Source organism: Sus scrofa, chromosome 15 (assembly GCF_000003025.6).
Source record: "Sus scrofa isolate TJ Tabasco breed Duroc chromosome 15, Sscrofa11.1, whole genome shotgun sequence".
In the NCBI taxonomy this organism is placed as follows: Eukaryota; Metazoa; Chordata; class Mammalia; order Artiodactyla; family Suidae; genus Sus; species Sus scrofa.
The window spans coordinates 136,959,497-136,966,194 of record NC_010457.5 but is presented as its reverse complement, the minus strand read 5'-3'; the positions used below and the strand labels follow the sequence as shown (position 1 = coordinate 136,966,194).

The window sequence follows — 6,698 nt, the reverse complement described above, 5'->3', positions numbered from 1 at the left end:
TCTAGAAGTGGCATTGGACCTGGGCAGCCAGACTGCTCTATGAAAGAGCTATTTCCATAGATACAGACTCTTTACAGGGAAACGGCGTGAGGTCACTTGGGACAGAAATAGAATCACTTGCATCTTATTTATTCCAGAATAAAGTGACTTTTAGGAGTTCCTCTCAGACAACAGAAGAATTAAAGACTTTCTGCCTTTCTCTATGAGGATAAAGTGTATAAAATTCTTTTTACACTTATCTATCTGAATGATCTTCCCAAAGAAAGCTGTTAATCATTTCATTACAGATAAAGCATAATGACTGCATATCCAAGAAAAATGAGATTTATGATTTATAGTTTGAAATATAATATTTATTTGAAGAAAAGGAAATCTGTAAACACATGAACAGTAGAATTTATTTCCCACGATTATGCAAATGTTTCCTGCATCCTTTCCCAGGCTATTTCATTTTGTTTATAAAGAAGTGAATGCAAAAACCATTTTTAACAATATTTTTTATTATAAAAGTAATAGCTATTCATTGAAGAGCCCTGGAAGCATAAAGAGGAACATAAAAGAGGAAACAAAAACCAACCTAACTTTCATGACCCAGCCTGGGCTCTGGGTGTCATTCTTTTATTCACTCCTTTTATTCCTCGTTCTGTGCTTTTTTAAAAAAAGATGCATTAATTTATATAATTTTTTGCCTTTCTTAAGATTATACTCTGGATAGTAGTAACATACCTACTTTTAATTCTGTTTTTAAATAAAATCATAATACATAATTCTAAACAAAGTTAAAATGTGATTGTATTATAGTCATTCCTAAATTTGTGTTTTTCTTCATATAACATTTATATATATATATATTTCCCCATGTCATTACATTTGCTGTAGCCTATCACCTCACCACAAGCATCATTAATACTTGGTATAAGATCTTCAAATGTTTGTTCATATGTGAATGTGTATGTAAGTGGACAAATTTTTAACTTAAAATTAAAGGGGAAGTGTTTGCTGGAGCCATGGGACATTTTCCTGCAACAGGATTCATACGGCGGTTACATGGAATCTTGGCTTTTCAGTTGTTTTTCCTTTCTTTTAATTTTGGAGGGCATGTGGATTTCTTCCCATTCTTCATTATTATGACAGTGAGCAGCCAGATTTGTTGAGCAGTAGGACATGAACTGTTCCATAGCTACATTCCCCCAAGCCTCCTACGGTTTCAGTTGCCATCAATCACCGTTTGCATCCTGTATGGGAATCAGATAGTTCTTAGAGTCTTCTCGTGCCCCAAATGCCAAAATAAAGAACAAGAAGACCAGTGGTTCCGAGAAGAAAAATTCGAGCAAAACAACTGATGCATAAACATGAGAAAAAAATTCTATACCTTTACTTGGCAAAGTGTGTGTGTTCAGAAGGAATGCAAATTAAGACAGCATTATAAAATAAATAATAGTAATAAGAACTATGACTAATAGGCAAAAGAAATATACGGCTGAAAATTTAAGAAATTATTAAAAAAGAAAAACTTCAATAGGCCTTTTACATTTTAATGTCATAACTGATGTGACTGAGGGAAATGCACCTGGAATTAAGTGAAAAAAATTGTCCAACATTATGGCAAGTTCATGAAAGAGCTTCATTTGAGTGCGGTAAAGACGCTGTGTTCTGAATAAAGAAAAACACTTAGAAATGAAAATTTAACTGAAAATACTGCTGTTCATTCTGCTATAGTGACAGCCAAGAACTTACACGCCAAGTTATAAAGTAAGAATAAGTTCATCATTGTAGCATTTTTTTGTAACTTATGAGAGTCCAGAAATAAATAATGTTCCCTAAGAGGCCACATGTATATTCCAGGTGTCAGGGGGAACCTTTGTGAGTACAGAACTTTGGGACTTGTTACGCAAGGAAACCCAGATATCTGAGAAGTGATTTGGTTTGAAATATTGAGAAAAATCTTAAACTTTAATTTGAACTAGCCAAGATTAATGTATGTGACCACACACCAGGCTCCCTCCATAGCTGCTCCAAATGCTGGGCCTGGTAGCCAGTCTAAGATGTTCGATCCACAATGGCAGTGCTTTCCCCAAGGATGGAATTGATTAGCGTCTATTACGTGCCATGCCCTGGGAGATGCTTTGTGCTAAAGCAAGATGTGTCCTGGACATGGAGTTAACTCAGTAAATACCATGCTTTCCTGTGCAGAACCCCCTGGGTCTGTGAGTTTGCATGTGCAATGTCACCCTTGGCTGTGCTGTGGGACAGTCAGGGGTGTCGGCCTTGCCGTGGTGCCAGGAAGGTGGTTTAAACATGAAAGGTAGCATCTTACACAGAGAAACCCCCATCCCCAAGAGCAAACTTAGACTCAAAACTCAGCTTTCTCATAAACTCAGCCATCTATCTCACACTTGGGTTTTTGTGTTTTTTCCCCTCTGCCTGGGCATTCAAAGGGTGTTACACAAATCCGTGGTTTGGTTCACGTATTGCAGCAAAATGTCTTTAAGAAGCTCATGGAGAATATGGCCCATTTTCCTTGGCCCGGCCTGGATGACAGCCCTCATGTTGCAGAGCTGAACCATGAGATCCAGAAAAGGTTTTCTGACGTCAAGCCTTCTGGAGGTGACTCAGCATGGTTCAGTTTGCCTGCATTGTCTGCCTGGCTGTGTGGGGGAAAGCTAGAAATAGAAGGTGTTGAGCTGCTGTTCCATTTAGCATAGAAAACTAAAGGACAATTTAAAATCCCAAAGGATAACTTTGGAATACCAGAGAATACCACCATTATTTTGGTAGAGGTACCATTCTGCAAAGCCCACGTTCAGACGTGCCAAACACAATGCCTGTTGTTGACACCTTAGTACGGGGAAAAAAAAAAATCAGGATTTTGATTCCAAAGGAAGAGAGTAATAAAGTTCAAATAGGGAGTCCTTGTGGCTCAGTGGGTTAAGGAACTGATGCTGTCTCTGCGAGGATGTGACCTCAGTGGGTTAAGTATCCTGTGTGGCTGCGGCTGCGGCGCAGTCCGCAGTTGCAGCTCTGATTTGACCCCTGGGCTGGGAACGTCCGTGTGCCATAGGTGCAGCCATAAGAGGAGAAAAAATATTCAAATAAACAATTGAATAAAAGACGATTTCTCTTTTTCTATTGTATTTTTTCAGTTTAGACTTTAAAATCCTTACTATCCAGTTGCGCTATTATTCAGTAATGTTAAAGTTTTGATTTGCTCTTTGGTTGTGGCTCATCCACGGGCTCCTTTACTTATTTATGTCCCTGCCTGGCATCTGAGGTTGTGACTCCTGGCTAAGGATCCCTTGGAGCCTTAAGGAGTTCCCAGTCTGTGTGGGTGGAGGGCTTTAGGAAACAAGGGTACGAGGGATGACTGTGAAGCTTCGGGAGAGCTTGGGACCCAAGAGAGCATCCCACAGTGGCCTGGGGAGGGCGTGGGTGAGCTGGAGGGCCCCGACAAGTGACAAGCAATAAGGCATCAGTGAGGGTGCTTGCCAGGCCCAATGGCAAGACCTCAGGGCAGGGAGTGCACTGGGGGTATTCCCAGCCTTTCCAGGTCTCTCCTCCGGGAGTCTGGAGTTTGGAGACAGGATGGAGCTGGTTTCCTGACAACAGTGGTAAAGGAGTGGCAAATAACTGCTTTAAAAAATCAGAGTTTTGACCACCCTGGAACACCTGGCTAATGCAATAGTTTGATCAGGTTATATTTCTTTTGAGATACGAACTTCTACTTTTAGAACAGCCTTAGATGTACAGAAAAGGCTGTGAAGACTGTTGTATTAGCTCAGGCTGCTATAGCAAAACACTGGCTTCAACAAAGGACATTTATTTTCTCAAAGTTCTGGAGGCTGGAAGTCTGAGATCAGGTGCCACCCAGGTATGTTCTGCTGAGAGCCCCTTCCCCAGCTTTTAGGAGGCCAGCTTCTCGCCATGTCCCACAGGACACAAAACCATACATTCTTTAACGTGTTTAAGTGCACCTGGCATTCACGTTTAAATATTTCATTTAAAGTCACCCTGAAAGATGCAACCATGCCAAACTCTGCCAGGATGTGGAGTCAGAAAACAAATAACCAACCAACAAAGCAACTGGTCAACCAAGCAACTAACCAGCCAAGCAACCAATCGACAGGTGAAATTGCTTTTTGGTCTCTGATGGACTTGAGGTTATAAGTGTACGGTTCTACTGTGCCCAGGAAGTGACCCCACCTCTCAGAGACCAGAGTCCTGAGCAACATGTAGGAAGACAGGTCACATCTAGCAAACAGCAGGCTTCTTTCCCGCGTCCACCTTGTTCCTCACTTCTTCCCTCCCTTTCTGACTTTCTGCTCCCTTATGTCTCAAAGGAAATAGAATGAGAAACACTTTTCTCTAGGAAACCCTCAGACTTTGCATATAAGACCCCTCCAGGGTCTGTGATGGCTGTGGAAGCCTGGTGCACGTCTGTTGTACCCAATTTCCTGCCCATGAACTCACTTCCACTGAAGGCAACTCTGAATCACGGCTGTCAGGAACACTTGTCAGAGTTATTAAAAAAAAAAAAATGCTTCCTGAAATATGTTAAGCCATATATTCAGATTTGACCCCTTTTGCCCCTTTCTTATTTTGTTTTTCCAAGATGTGACATCAATTATGCTTATAGAAATAAGAAGTTCATCTTAGAGCCTTCAGTATTCTGCAAAATGTGGAGGTTAACTCTAAAGCTGCCAGGTGGGACTAGGATGACAAACTAAGAGAATCAATGTAATACCCGGCACACAGCCTGGCACGGATGTTCTTTAAAGTTTATTTTTAAGCATCCATTGTGTTTTGAGTTAAAAAAAAATGCAAGTTTGAAAGTCTGAAAAATCGACATCGCATAAACAATCCTGGGAAATTGAAACATTCTTAACTGAGTTATATATTTGGTTCCTACATGTCTTACTTTCTACGTGTATTCCTAAAACAGCTTATAAGACATTATTTAAAGGCAGGACTCTGTCTTACAGGATTCGCCATATGTTGCGACTCAGAGACCCTGATAGCCAGGATACACATTGGGCAAAGGGTGAGAATTTCTTCATTTCTTCATAGCTGTGTCTTGTTAGAGGAATACATGGTGGTTTTGCTGTTATCTGGGAGTTTGGTTTGTACAGAGCGAGGTATGAAAGCAGAGCATCAGCTCACAGTTTGCCTCTCAGCCCCAAGTTTGCCCTCACAGCTGGATCTGCAGAAGGCAGGATGAACGTTTTGCATATTTTCACTGGCCCTCTGGCACCACACTGTCGGTAGTGGCCACTGGAGGGACATTGCGAGAGGAAGGGACTTTCCTTCCTGGCTCTAGAGTGGCCTCCAAATGGGCTCCTGCAGGGGGTGTGGCCTCTCCAGCAGCCCAGCTCCTGAGACCTGGGGCATGTTCCTGCATGAGCCTTCTGTTGCGTGGACCGCTGCCCAGCACCGGCTCGTGGGTGCCGGGTAGCCAGCCCTGGGCTTGGGCACCTGCAGCAGCACACCTGTCCATGGATGGCTTTTCCTGGCGCTCCCCAGCAGGCTCCATAGGGCTGACTCCCAGCCGGTTCTACTTGTGTAATACCTCAGCATCTCCTCTGCCAGCCCCGAGACTGTCCTGCGGGTGCCCTGTCCTATAGGCCTGGTGGGGGCTTATCTCAGCGCAGCAGGGGCTGCCCCCTCCCGCCTGCTACCCCGTATCCTCTGGAGGCCTCCTCCCGTCTCACTAGGTAATCCTCCTCTCTCTGGCCCCACTTCCAACTCAATTCCTGATGTTAAACTTTCCCCTTCTAAGTTGCCCCCTTCTACGTTACCGTGTGGTTTCTGTCTCCTGCTTGGACTCTAGCTGACACCAAGACGATCATCTGTTGAGAAACAGAAATCCAAGTTTGAAAATTAAAACAACAACAACAACAAGCAAACAAACAAAAACCAGCAACAAATAAAGAGCATAGGGCTCCCACTCACGCCCCTGAATCCTGTTCCTCATCGGTTGGGGTATGTGGTTTGTGTGTATCTTTTCTTCTGCTCCTTTTGCTAAAATAGCTTCATAAATATTTCAAGGCAGTTTGCGTGCTTCATCTTCCCCAATGCTGATCAGCTTAAGGCATAAAATACCTCCGCTCCAGGAAAGCATTGGGCGCTGGGTCCCTCGATCGAGGGCTTGCCAGCCCGAGCTTGGTCAAGCTGGAAGCAATCTGGGAGTTAGGACAACTGAAAGTGGGGCTGCGGGGGATGGAATTTTACCCAAGCTCATGTATATGTGTTTGTGAATTCCTTGTGTCTCATTTTCTGACCTCAACCCGTAATCTCAAATGAAAAAAAAAAAAAAAACAAAAAACAAAAACCCAAAACACCCTCCAGAGCTTCAAAGGAAAATTGCTTTTTAATTTCTTGGTGGAATGGCAGTGAAGAGCAGAGACCTCACAGCTGTACCGGATATGGATCTGGGCAATCACTAATGTTAGGTCTCTCCCGCGGAAGCCATCAGGACCCGCCAAGGTTAGGGTTTCCCGCTGCCCGGCAGCCAGACCGGGCATGACTGTCTGATTCTGATTTCTGGGAGTTGTTTTTCTCTCAGTAAGACTGGCTTTCCTCTCCCTCATCTGTGAAATAAAATAGAATTTGGATCCCTGTTTTTTAACTTTTAAAGGGAGCGGCGGTCCTCGTTGCATTCGCATCCCTGAATTCCCCCCAAGTCCTTCCCCGATCAGCTTGCA

At 43.3% G+C, this 6,698-nt stretch overlaps 1 long non-coding RNA gene across 1 annotated transcript; it reads right to left on the bottom strand.

Annotated features, from left to right (window-relative positions):
- On the bottom strand, positions 346-6,224 carry LOC106506435. The gene is made up of 3 exons (XR_002339321.1): positions 5,947-6,224; positions 5,793-5,843; positions 346-1,235 (listed from the first exon to the last, which is right to left on the bottom strand). It is a non-coding gene; the product is annotated as an uncharacterized LOC106506435 (long non-coding RNA).